Here is a 14080-nt window from a genome sequence, read left to right as displayed (position 1 = left end):
AGTCCAACTCTCACGTCCATACATAGCTTTGACTAGATGAACCTATGTTGGCAAAGTAATGTCTCTGCTTTTTAATATGCTGTCTAAGTTGGTAATAACTTTTCTTCCAAGGAGCAAGCCTTTTTCAATTTCCTGACTGCAGTCACCATCTGCAGTGATTTTGGAGACCCAAAAAATGAAGTCTGTCACTTTCCACTGTTTCCCCATCTATTTGCCATGAGGTGATAGGACCGGATGCCACAATCTTAGTTTTCTGAATGTTGAGCTTTAAGCCAACTTTTTCACTCTCCTATTTCACTTTCATCAAGAGGCTCTTTAGTTCTTCTTTACTTTCTGCCATAATTGTGGTATCATCTGCATATCTGGAGAAGGCAATGGCACCCCACTCCACTAATCTCGCCTGGAAAACCCCATGGATGGAGGAGTCTGGTGGGCTGCGGTTCATGGGGTTGCTGAGAGTCGGACACGACTGAGTGACTTCACTTTCACTTTTCACTTTCATGCACTGGAGAAGGAAATGGCAACCCGCTCCAGTGTTCTTGCCTGGAGAATCCCAGGGACGGGGGAGCCTGGTGGGCTGCCGTCTATGGGGTCGTGCAGAGTCGGACACGGCTGAAGAGACTTAGCAGCAGCAGCAGCAGCATCTGCATATCTGAAGTTATTGATATTTCTCTCAGCAATCTTGATTCCAGCTTGTGCTTCTTCCAGCCCAGCATTTCTCATGATGTACTCTGCATATAAGTTAAATAAGTAGGGTGACAATATACAGCCTTGACATACTCCTTTCTTTATTTGGAACCAGTCTGTGTTCTATGTCCAGTTCTAACTGTTGCTTCCTGACCTGCACATTCAATATCATGGTAATCCAAGTCTGTGCTCTGACCAGTAATGCTGAAGAAGCTGAATTTGAACAGTTCTATGAAGACCTACAAGACTTTCTAGAACTAACACCCCCAAAAGATGTCCTTTTCATTATAGGGGATTGGAATGCAAAAGTAGGAAGTCAAGAAACACCTGGAGTAACAGGCAAATTTGGCCTCATAGTACAGAATGAAGCAGGGCAAAGGCTAATAGAGTTTTGCCAAGAGAACACACTGGTCGTAGCAAACACCCTCTTCCAACAACACAAGATAAGACACTACACATGGACATCACCAGATGGTCAACACTGAAATCAGATTGATTATACTCCTTGCAGCCAAAGATGGAGAAGCTCTATACAGTCAGCAAAAAGAAGACCAGGAGCTGACTGTGGCTCAGATCATGAACTCCTTATTGCCAAATTCAAAATGACACATGTAGTCAAATGTTCATTGCAGCACTATTTACCATAGCCAGGACATGGAATCAACCTAAGTGAATGTTAGAATTTTTGAAAAGGACTTTCTTTGGCTTTCGGGCAGCAGCATATAGATACTTTTCTTTGTCTCCCCTTACATTCTACAGACCATAACATGTCATAAGCATTTGAAGTGCGTTTGTATTGAATGAACAGAGAAGATACCAAAAAAGAGCTCATGAATATATCGTTGGAGCCCACGGCCACGAGGCACAGACTTGCAGGTTCCTACAAAGGGCGGTGTACTCAGAATGTCGCTGGCCACTTCAACCAGGTATAAAGCCCGGGGCTCCTGCAAAGAAAAGGCAGAATACCAGAGCAGGGTTGTAGATTTAATGAATTCCAGAAGGAGATCATGGTAAAAGCTAACTGAGTCTCCTAAGTTTGAGACTCTTGCTTTTCCCCCAAGTGTCCTCTTGCTTAGCTGGGCCCAGCCACATTGGTCGGGACAACAGAGAGCAGAGAACGCAGTCATTATCTCTATGTCCCTGCCCCAGAACCGCCCCTGGCCCTCAGGCTCACAGGCCCCCTCCTGCATCAGGGTCATCAGAGTTCACATCCACTGACTTGGGCAACTCCTCTGCTCTCAGCATTTCCAAGTGGATGATGTTTCCAGCACCCACAGTGCCACCAAGGTCAACTCTTAGAGCAGCTGGAGTGGATGTCACTGTTAGCCAGGGGCTCCCCACAGCTGTGCAATCTCCACACGCAGTTTCTTAGCTCCAGCTTCTAGAGCCAGTTGGGATAGCCCCTCTGCAGAACAGGGCCCGAGTTCTTAGAGGCAGCAGCAGGCATCCCCAGGGAAGCAGGCATACCCCCTTGCTCTATGGATGGAGCACTTCACATCTCTCCTCCTTAAAGTGCTTTCCCTTGGTGCCTGTGGAAACTTGGAGAGGTCAGTGGTGAAGCCTCTGTCCTGGCAATTCAGAACCCTCATTCTGCTGTCTCCAGACCTGACTGCCATCTCCTGGGGAGCCTGCTGGGCCTCCTGCAGAGGGAACAGGGACGCAGGGAATCTGAAGGTTTGTGTGGGATGACCTTCCCTCCGGGCCTCACACTAGCACAGCCACCCTCATCTAGACTTCGAGGGGACGTAGGGAGGGTCCCAACACCCCACAGAGGTGAGGGCCAGGGCGCAGGGCGTGCCAGAGCACACGTGTCTGTAGTAAGGACACACCCGACGGAGACCTGCGGGGGCCCCTCAGCCACAGGCGTCACCGGCAATGCATCCTTGTGAGAGAGGCAAGGGCTGCATCAAGTGCGCCTCCATAAAGAAACCTGCCAATGTTTCCTTGAGAGGCTCATGGACTGATGCCACCTTTGTGGCCATCCTTCCAGAGACACAGCTAGGTGGGCATGCTCCCTAGAGATCAGGGGACAGCAGGTGGGAGCAGGCAGCCCAGACAGTGGCTGGGAACGGACCCACATGGTCCTGAGAAGATGCAGAGCCCCGGCCATGCACCGTGATGGGAGCAGAGGGGCGGAAAGCTGGGGCAGCCATGCTGAAACCCTCCAGGAGATGAGGCGGGCTGCCTGTGAGCCAAGCCAGATCACCAAGCTGCTGTCTTCCCTGGGTGAAAAGATGCAGAACTCAGCTCTCATGTTTCCTTAAATTCATATGAAAATGGTGACCACGTCAGGATATGAAAATGCCAGTAGGCAGTTCACACCCTCCCCGGGCCCCCTTGCCCACATCACACTTGCTGTGCAGTTCATGACTTCATCCTCCTTTATCAACCCAGAGGCTGAGGCTCAGGACCACTAAGACATCACTTGAAGGGAGTCACAGGCCTGTCTGTTCTCAGTCTAGTAAATGGCAAGAAAAGAAGAACCTGAGAATGTACTAAGCAAGTGAAATAGGGAAATTGTTAGTTGCTCAGTTGCAATCCACTGGACTATATCCTGCCAGGCTTCTCTGTCTATGGGATTCTCCAGGCAAGAATACTGGAATGGGTTGCCATGCCCTCCTCCAAGGGATCTTCCTAACCCTCAAACCCAAGTCTTGCAGGCAGATTCTTTACTGTCTGAGCCACCATATTAAGCAAAGTATACATGAAACATCTAAAGTGAGTATTAGATTTAGTGTCAACTCGGAGATAAAGATGGGAAACCTTTGCGCTTTCAGGAGCTGGGAGGGCACAGGAGCGCTTTCTGGACTTTGGTAAGTATCTCCTTTTTCTTTCCATGGTAACCGCAGGTTTTCTTTTATAAGGAGCTTAAACTTGGGGGTTCCCTGGTGGTTCAGTAGTAAAGAATCCTCCTGCAATGCAGGAGACAATGCAAGAGGTGTTGGTTCAGTCCCTGGGTAGGGAAAATCCCCTGGAGGAAGGCATGGCAATCCACTCCAGTATTCTTGCCTGGAGAATCCATGGACAGAAGAGCCGGGCAGGCTATAGTCCACAGGGTCACAAGGAGTTGGACATGATTAAAGCTACTTAGCCTGCACCCACGGAAACTTACCTTTATCGTTAGCTGGATATCAGTTCTTCATAGGGGGTCATTGCCCAAGCAAGTCTCAGAACCTGACAGAAAGGGGTAGATGGCATGTTTGCTTGCTGTCTGGCTTCCTGGGTACTCTTGTACCGGAGCCACATGATTTCACTCATTGTATGTAAGTCACAGAAACCTCTGAAGGGGGACACTTCCATCTACAGCATTCTGTTGCCTCAGAGATTAAAATTGGCAGCCTGAGATACTTTTGGCTTGTAAGTGTGTTTGGTTCAGTCCATAGAACATTTTATCAAACAGCTTTCCTGGGCACAGCTGGCGTACAGTAAATTGCATGCATATCACACATGTACATTTGGACAAGTTTTGATGTATGTATACACGCATGAAGCCACCACTGTGATCAAGATCATGATCAAGCCCTTCACCCCTAAAGGTTCCCTCCAGCCCCCTTCACCTCTTCCATCCCACCTGCTATGGCCAGGCTACCACTCTGCTTTCCACTAGTATAGATAAGTTTGCATTTTCTAGAGTTCTGTATAAATGGAATAATTAATTGTGTGCTTTTTTTTTTTTTTGGCCTGACTTCTTTCACACAGGGTAATTATTTTGAGAGTTCCCTATGTTGCTGCATATATAAATATTAAATCCTTTCTTTTTTTTTTTTTTTTTTTTTTCAGGCCTGGTGCACTGGGAAGACCCAGAGGGATTGGGTGGAGAGGGAGGTGGGAGGGGGGGACTGGGATGGGGAATACATGTAAATCCATGGCTAATTAATTTCAATGTATGACAAAAACTACTGTAATGATGTAAAGTAATTAGCCTCCAACTAATAAAAATAAATGGAAAAAAAAATAAATAAATCCTTTCTTATTGATAAGTGGTATTCCACTGTGTGACTATATACTATAATCTGCTTTTTTATGTGTGGATGGTGCACCTGGGATGTTTCCAGGTTACGGCTGTTACACATAAGGCAGTTTTAAACATTGCTCTGTAAGCCTTGGGTGGGCATATGCTTTCATTTCTCTTGGGTAAATACCTAGAAATAGAAAAGCTGGATCATATAGTAAGTGTAAGTTTAACTTATAAGTACAGTAAGTCCCCTACTGAATAAGCTCTCTTGCAAGAGCACACTCCTAAGTCTAACTTGTTTTATAAGTTCAACAAAGTTACCATAGGTACCCAACTAACAGAATCAGCTATATGGTGCTGAACTGTAATAGGTTTATACATTCGCATCTTTGGAAGTTCACAACTCAAAGGAAGGCCCGTATGTACATAATTTGTTGTAACTTCCAAGCTACCTCCTTGATAAATATCATTTTACATTGTCACAGGAAGTAGATAAAGGTTCTCGTTTCTTCACATCCACCCCAACACTTGGTGTGGTCAGTCTCTCCATGTTCTGCCGTTCTAATGATAGGAGTGTAATGCCATTTCATGGTGGCCTTTTCATCTGTTTTTGGAGTATGGTTGATTTAGAATGCTGTTTTAGTTTCAGGTGTAGAGCATAGTGTGTTGACTCAGTTATACGTATACATGTATTCATTCTTTTTCAGGTTTGTTTCCATATAACTTATTATAGAATATTGAGCAGAGTTCCCTGTGTCATATAGCACACCCTTGTTGTTAATCTAGTGTGTGTATATGTCAATCCCAAGTTCCCAACTGGTCATTCTCCCTTCCACATTTCCCCTTTTAATTTGTATTGTGCTTCTAACGACTAAGAGGGATTTTGAGCATCTTTTCATTGCTTGTTGTCAATCTGTATATTTCTTTTATGAAATATCTATTCAAATCTTTACTTATGCTTTAGCTGGGTTGTTTATTTTGCTTTTTAATGTGTTTTGAGATCATATATGTGTATATGCATATATACATGTATTTATGTATATATACATGCATACTGCATACAAGTTCTTTTTATCAGATACATGCATTGCCAATATTTTGTCCCAGTCTGTAGCTTTTATTCTCCAATATCTTTCAACGAGCAGAAGTTTTTAAAAGTATAATTTACATGTTTTTCTTTTGCGGATTATATTTTTCGTGCCATATCTACCAAATCTTTGTCTAACTCAAGGTCACAAAGATTTTTTTCTTTGTTTTCTTTTAAAAGTTTATGATTTCAGGCCTATGATATCTTTTGAATTAACATTTATGTATTGTACACATTTGAGTCAAAGCCAATCCTTTTGCCTATAGTACCCACTTGCTTCAACACATGCATTGAAAAGTCAATCCTTTCTCTACTGAGTTGCCTAGTTGTTGAAAATCAGTTGTTCAGATTTCTAACAACTATTTCTAAGTTCTCTATTTTGTTCCATTGATCAATTTATCTAGCTTTATACTAATGCAAATGCTTTAGATGTATGTCAATTAAAATGTCTTGATAATTATACATTTATGATACAATTGGAAGTCAGGTAATGGTCGAACAAGCAAGCAAGTTCCAGAAAAACATCTACTTCTGCTTTATTGACTACGCCAAAGCCCTTGACTTTGTGGATCACAATAAACTGTGGAAAATTCTGAAAGAGATGAGAATACCAGACCACTTGACCTGCCTCTTGAGAAAGCTGTATGCAGGTCAGGAAGCAACAGCTAGAACTGGACAGGGAACAACAGACTGGCTCCAAATAGGGAAAGGAAAATGTCAAGGCTGTATATTGTCACCCTGCTTATTTAATTTATATGCAGAGTACATCATGAGAAACACTGGACTGCGTGAAGCACAAACTGGAATCAAGATTGCTGGGAGAAATATCAATACGCAGATGACACCATCCTTATGGCAGAAAGGGAAGAACTAAAGAGCCTCTTGATGAAAGTGAAAGAGGAGAGTGAAAAAGTTGGCTTAAAGCTCGACATTCAGAAAACTAAGATCATGGCATCCAGTCCCATCACTTTATGGCAAATAGATGGGGAAACAGTGGAAACAGTGGCAGCCTTTATTTGTCTGGGCTCCAAAATCACTGCAGATGGTGATTGCAGCCATGAAATTAAAAGACACTTACTCCTTGGAAGGAAAGGTATGACCAACCTAGACAGCATATTAAAAAGCAGAGACATTACTTTTGTCAACAAAGGTCTGTCTGGTCAAGGCTATGGTTTTTCCAGTGGTCATGTATGGATGTGAGAGTTGGACTGTGAAGAAAGCTGAGTGCCAAAAAATTGATGCTTTTGAACTATGGTGTTGGAGAAGACTCTTGAGAGTCCCTTGGACTTCAAGGAGATCTGACCAGTCCATCCTGAAAGAGATAAGTCCTGGGTGTTCATTGGAAGGACTGATGCTGAAGCTGAAACTCCAGTACTTTGGCCACCTGATGCAAAGAGTTGACTCATTTGAAAAGACCCTGATGCTGGGAGGGATTGGGGGTAGGAAGAGAAGGGGATGACAGAGGATAAGATGGTTGGATGGCATCACCGACTCAATGGACATGGGTTTGGGTGGACTCCAGGAGTTGGTGATGGACAGGGAGGCCTGGCATGCTGTGGTTCATGGAGTCACAAAGAGTTGAATACAACTGAGTGACTGAACTGAACTGACTGAATGTTAGTTCTCCAAACTCATTCTTATTTTTTACAGTTTTTTTTTTTTTTTTTTTTTACTCTACTGGGTTCTGAATGTTTTCATGTGAATTTTAGAGTCAGTTTGTCAAATTCCACAAGAAAGTCATCAGAATTTTCACTCTGATTCCATTGAATCTATAGATCAGTTTGGGGAAATTGACATCTTAACATAGCAGTCTTCTGACCCTTAGCCATGGTAAGGATCTCCATTTATTTAGTTCTTCCTTAAATTCTCTAACCTTTTTTTAAATGTCAGTGTTCAAGTATTGTACCTGTTTTGTTAGATCGATCTCAAAATACTTCTTCTTTTATGCTATTTTAAATATTGTTTTACTAATTTCAATATTTATATTGGTTGTTTCCAGAATATAGAATTACATTTAATTTTCATATAAATTTTTTGTCCTACAAGTTTGCAAAAACCACTTTACTAATGTCTTTTCTTATAGAGTCCTTCAGACATTTAAAAATAATTAAGTCTATGAATAAAGCCAGTTTCTTTTTTCCTTTTCTAGCTGGATAGGTTTTTTTTTTTTTTTCCTTTTTCCACTTAATTAGTCTCCAGTACACTGTCAAATGGAGGTGGTTAGAGGAAGTATTCTTGCCTTGCTTATGATTCTAGTAGGAAAGTATTCATTCTTTCACCATTAAGTGTAATGTTACCTGTGGGTTTTTCATAGATGTCCTTTATCAAGTTAAATGCACTTCTATTCCAGACTTGCTGAGTATTTTTTTTTTAGTTTATTTTTAAATGAATGGATGTTTTAATATGACCACATGCTTTCCCTATATTAATTGAGATTATTATGTGATTTTTGTTTTTTATTTTATTAGTACAGTGAAATACACTGATTGATTGAATTAAACCAACTTTTCATTCCTAGGACAAATATCTTTGGTGGCTATGTTTATCATATTACATATTTTTTTACATATTATTGAATTCAATTTGCTAAAATTTTGCTATGACTTCTAAAGTCTATATTCATGAAAGATGATGGTTGTAGTCATACTTATTTTTTTAATTCTCTTGTAATATCTTTTTCTGGTTTTGGTATTGGTCTCATGCTAGTCTCAGTGAATGACTTGGGAAACAGTCTCTCCTCCAATTTTCCAGAGGAGTTTATGCAGAATTGATAATATTTCTTTCTTAATTGTTTTCTGAAATTCACCAGTGAAACCATTTAGGCCGGGAATTTTCTTTTTGGGAAAATTTTTAGCTACAAATTGGATGTCTTTCATAGATGTTGGGAGTTTTAGGCCATTTCTTTCTGAATGTGCTTTGTCAGCTCGTGTCTTTCATCAGATTTGCTGCTTGTATCTAAGTTTCCGATTCTATTAGGGAAAAGTTGGCCGTAGTGCTTTTCTCAGTATCTGTACAGTCTATACTGATGTTACCGCTCTCTCACTTCTGATGATACACAGAATTTATACAGTGTATCTTTATTCTCATGCAATTTGAAACATTTTCTCATTTCTCTTTGACTTCTGATTTGGTTTATTTCCATCTATGGTATATTTCATTTCCAAAATTCACGATTTTCCCAGATGCTGACTTTGTCATTGATTTCCAATTGGCTTTTATGCACTCAGAGAACATACTTTGTATGGTTGAAATATTTTATGTTTTTTGAGACTTATTTGATAACTCAGAATATTTTTCATTCTGATAAATATCTAATGTCCACTTGGAGAGAGTGTGATCCTTCTGTTGTTGGGGAAACTGCTGTCTTTGACTTGTGATGAGAAGAAAGATAAAGTAGAACATTTTTATCCTCTCTTGGGCGAACACAGGCCATCTATCATCAGCTGTATTTGCCCCACCAGTATGTTTGATATAGTCCATGTGGTGCTTTAAAATATCTGTGCTTAATTTCTCAGTCATGTCCAACTCTTTGTGACCCCATGGACTCCTCTGTCCATCGGGATTCTCCAGGCAAGAATACTGGAGTGGATTGCCATGCCCTCCTCCAGGGGATCTTCCTAACCCTGGAATTGAACCCAGGTCTCCCACATTGCAGGTAGATTCTTTACCAGCTGAACTACTAGGGAAGTCCATTAAAAATACCTAAATAACTTTAATATTTGAATACCAGAGTGGATTCTCTGCCAAAATTCTAGCTCCCAGGATTCCAATCTTGAACGACCATGTTAGCAGAATCCCCTGGCCAGTATATCCAATCCCAATAAAAAAGAAGAAGGAAAACTGGAGGCCATGTTTATAATGAGCCTTGGACATCACACAGAATGTTTATTCCTGGCATTTCTAGGCAGTGGGAGCCACTGAAGAGTGCAAGGGAGAGATGTTGGTTGGTAACTTGATGTGGGACTTGTGTCTGTTTAGATCATCGGAAAGGAGGTAGAGAGGTTATTGGAGGCTGGCTTCATCGTTTGATCACTCACTTCTGGGAGTTTAGGATTTTACCAGGTATTGGCTTTCTTTTCTAAATACAGTAAACACCATGACATACACCAATAAGCCTATCCTCTGAGTTGACAAATATTTAAATATACCTGTTCTATGTGTGTGTGTTTTGGTAATGGTTCCATACCAGTAGCTTAGAGTCTCCATAGTCAGTGGCTCTGTTCTTAGCTGCTTACAGCCTAGATTACAGATGGAGGCCATTTCTCTAGCAGGGAGTGTGCTTGCATTTCTCCTGGTTCTAGAGCTCAAGACATTGCCTAGGGAACTTTCCTTACAGTTTTTTAAAACTATACAGCATGTATGTATACATGGCTTCCTTGGTAGCTCAGCAGTAAAGAATCCTCCTGCAATGCAGGAGATGCAGGTTCAATCCCGGGGTTGGGAAGATCACCTGGAAAAGGAAGTGGCAACCCATTCCAGTGTTCTTACCTGGGAAATCTCATGGACAGAGGAGCCTGGCAGGCACAGTCCATGGGTTTGCCGAAGAGTCAGACACAACTTAGGACTAAACAGCAGCAGCAAATTCATTTCTCATTCTTCTCTTGACTCAACCACATACACTCCTGTGCAACACACACACACACACAATCCCTGCCAGAAATGACTGATGCAAAAGATCCACCACTCCTTCAGATATCTAAGTTTTCCCTCTTTTCTGGAGCATCTGTTGATTTACACGTGCTAGGTTAGCTATGTCTCAGCCAGCCACTTCTGCTGAAAATTATGACACAGAAGGAAAGAGAAAAATAGGACAACCACAATTTCTTTTCCATTCAGTCTTGCCTCACTTGTTTATTAATAGAATGTATGTGTGTGTCGGGAAGCAAAACAAAAACAGCAGCGTTAGTTTAGTTCACCATTCCCACTGGTCTAGTATGAGAAAAACACATAAACGTGTACAGCTACGGAATATAGCTTGTGCCACTGGGCTTCGTATGAGCTAAGTTCTCTTGTATTCCCACTTAAAACAGGCAATGCACAACATAGAGATGAGTGGTCATACCCAAGTTAATGATTTAAGCTTTTTTGTTTTTCTTAGAATGACAGTTAAATAGCAAATGAAAAACACCATGACAAGTTGGGAGAGAGAGGCCTCAGAAAAGGGCAAAGCTTTCTATGACAGTACCTTTAACCACCCTTCCCTCTGGACTTTGAACAGAAGGCTCAGTATTTTGATTTTCCACTGGACCACGTGCTGCTGGTCCCTGGAGGGGGGCTGATTCTCTCTGGTGGGGCTCACTGTCTTCTTACTCTCACTGCCTGTCTGTTTAGGTTTTGGGGCCTCCTGTCACTTTCCAGGTGCCACTCATCAGACCAGGAGGCCTCCACGCTGCTCACGTGCGTCTCTACCCAAGTATCAGGGAGGTGAGTTGCCCAGCTTGGTGTGGCCAGGTATTCTTGGCTGCCTCTACTGCTCGTGGCTTTGTGATTTTTCTCTTCTTTAGGGACAGGATGCGAACAGCATAGTTCAGTGGAGGTAGGATCAAGGTGAGCCCCTCTGAGTGAGGTCCTCTTACTCCAAATCGCCTGGCACTTTCTGTAATTATGTGAATGTGGGACAGGCAGGAGCCTTTGGCCCCAGGAAGGTGACCACAGCAGAACAGCTGTTCTTCATGGGGCTTCAGCCCACTGTCTGGCTGTGGCTGGAGTGGGTGTTCCAGAATCTAGGAATCCACTCAGTATGCCCACGCGCTGGAGTCTGAGATGCACCTGAGAAGACACCCGGAGGTTAAAGGCCAGCATGTCACCACACTTCTCTCGGAGAATCCTTGCAGTGTGGCGGGAATCAGCCTGGATCAGACACGCAGCACCCATGGGTTGCAGAGCCCCCACTTGAACAATTTGACAGCAATCAATCGCAACATGGGTAGGCTCCAGCCTACCAACTCCAACTCTCTCCAAGTTTCTTTGGAGTCGAGGCTAAGAGAGCTCTGACCACCCACCCCTGTTGACCCCATGGGATTCTTGGATGATTCAACATAGGTAGGGGCCTGAAGATGGAGAAAGTTGACTGCCAAAGAGGCGTGTGGTGTTCAAGTGATTAGTAAGAAAAATGAAAGTAATGTTTATAGAGGCATAAACCTTCCAGACGTGACCTGCATGTGAGAGACTCCTCAACTCGGGCGAGTTTTTTACCTGAGATTGTGGGAAGGAGTTATTTTTGCACAATTCGACCTGCCTATTTGTGTTGGCACCAAGCCTCTCTGAGAATCCTCTCCTCCTCTTTGCTTTTCCTTCAAGGACTAAAGCAAAAGCAAAAAAAAAAAAAAATGGGATTGTGAAATGGAACACAATAGGCCTATGTTCCATTGGCGTACCCAATGGAGCATCACAGGTCTTACTCTCCAGTCTGCTTTTTCAATTCAAAAGGGCCCAGAAGTGTGATTCTGCTGAGCACAAGTGAGAGGCACACAGAGGATCCCCTGGCAGCTGAGGATGCCCCCAGGAGGCTGTGCCCTAGTTCAGCTGTGGTGCTTCTGACTCAGTAGGCATATGCAGCTACTTTTGGGAATAATGAAATCTTTATTCATATCTGTTTGTGTATGGAAAAAATTTCCAATTAAATAGTGAAGTTTGGTTGCAAAAATAGGCACGGGAAGCAGAGAACTCTCTCCTGAAATGTCATCCTAACAAAGCCAGAACTCTGTACCAACATCTCCACCATTAGGAACCTGAAGATTTGGTATTTAACTGAGGTTTCTTTTTTTGATGCAAAGTATGATAGCAAACTTTATTGAGTACTTATTTATGGGTGAGGTGATCTTTCTCTCTATTTTCTTTTTCTAAAATTGTTTTTTTATTTAAATTGATTTACAATATTGTGTTAGCTTCAGGTGTACGACACAGTGATTCAGATATATATGTAGATATAGAAATATATTCTTTCCCCTTAATAGTTTTCTTTTCAGATCCTTTCCCCTTATAGTTAGGTTATTATAGAATATTGAGCAGAGTTCCCTGTGCTATACAGTGGGTTCTTGTTGCTTAACTATTTTACATCTAGTAGTGTGTATAGGTAACAGGTTTCTTAAGCTACAATAGCTTGAAAATGAAAATAATGTCCAGGGCTTCCCTGGTGGCTCAGTGGTAAAGAATCTGCCTGCCCATGCTGAAGACACGGGCTCAGTTCCTGGCCCTGGAAGATTCCCACATGCCATGAAGCAACGAGACCCATGAGCCACAGCTGCTGAGCGTGTGTTCCAGAGCCGTCCTGCCGCAGCTACTGAAGCCTGCACGCCCTAGAGCCACGCTCCCCAGGAAGCCAGGTCGCGAGACGCCCATGCGCCACAGCTGGGGAGGAGCCCCCACTCTCTGCAGTGGAGAAAAGCCTGGGCAGAGCAAAGACCCAGCACAGTCAAAAATCAGATAAAGACGTGAAAAATTTAAAAATAGTGTCTAACCAGCACCCAACGTTGAAGGACCTAAATATGTAAAAGATACTAACAGAACTAATGGGAGATATAAACAAAGGGCAATGGGTCCAAATTTCCAGTTATTAGATGAATGGTCCCTGAACATGTACAATACAGCAAGGTGATTAATAGTTAATGTTACTGAACTGTATCTTTGAAAATTACTGAGAGATTAGATCTTAAAATTCCTCACTGTACAGATGAAAAACTGTAACAATATGAGGTGATGTTAACTCACCTCATTGCCGTAACTATTTTGCTATATATGTGTATATCAAGTCATTGCATTGTACACCTTGACCTTACACAATGTTGTATATCAATTGTATTTCAATGAAGCTGGAAAAAAAATGCCTTAGTAGCAAGTGAGAATGCTCCTGCCCATTACCTCTAGGGACCTCCAAGCCATCTGCTGCTCTGGGACTCTCCCAAGGGTGCTCCGGTACATTCGGATCAGTACCTCTGCACACAGCGCCCCCTCCTTGGGCCTCTCCTGCGGCTCCGTCCCTCCGCGGGCTACTGTAACAGCCGCCCTGCTGTTAGGGCCTCTCTTGAGCGCCTACCTTAAAGCCCTGTGCTTCAGACGCTGCTGCCTCTTAGACCTGCCAGCGTCACAGCGACCCTGAGGTCTGCCCCAGTCAAGTCAGGATCCTGACACTGAGGGGGTTCAGAGGCACCCCCAACCCCACTGAGGACAGAACCTCCCCTCTGGCTAACCTGTGCTCCTTCCCCTCCATTCTCAGGATGAGCCCCTCCGAGGAGGCTCCTCAACTCCTCACCAGCGGGGACCCCGGGCGGCCGCTCCTGTCCACCCTCGCATCCAGACTGGCCCTACGCCGGAGGCAAACCCCATGCAGATCCTGGTGGGGTGGCCCTGCA

Source organism: Odocoileus virginianus, chromosome 1, assembly GCF_023699985.2.
Source record: "Odocoileus virginianus isolate 20LAN1187 ecotype Illinois chromosome 1, Ovbor_1.2, whole genome shotgun sequence".
Taxonomy (NCBI): domain Eukaryota; kingdom Metazoa; phylum Chordata; class Mammalia; order Artiodactyla; family Cervidae; genus Odocoileus; species Odocoileus virginianus.
The sequence above is the reverse complement of the archived record's forward strand: the minus strand, read 5'-3'. Positions refer to the sequence as shown.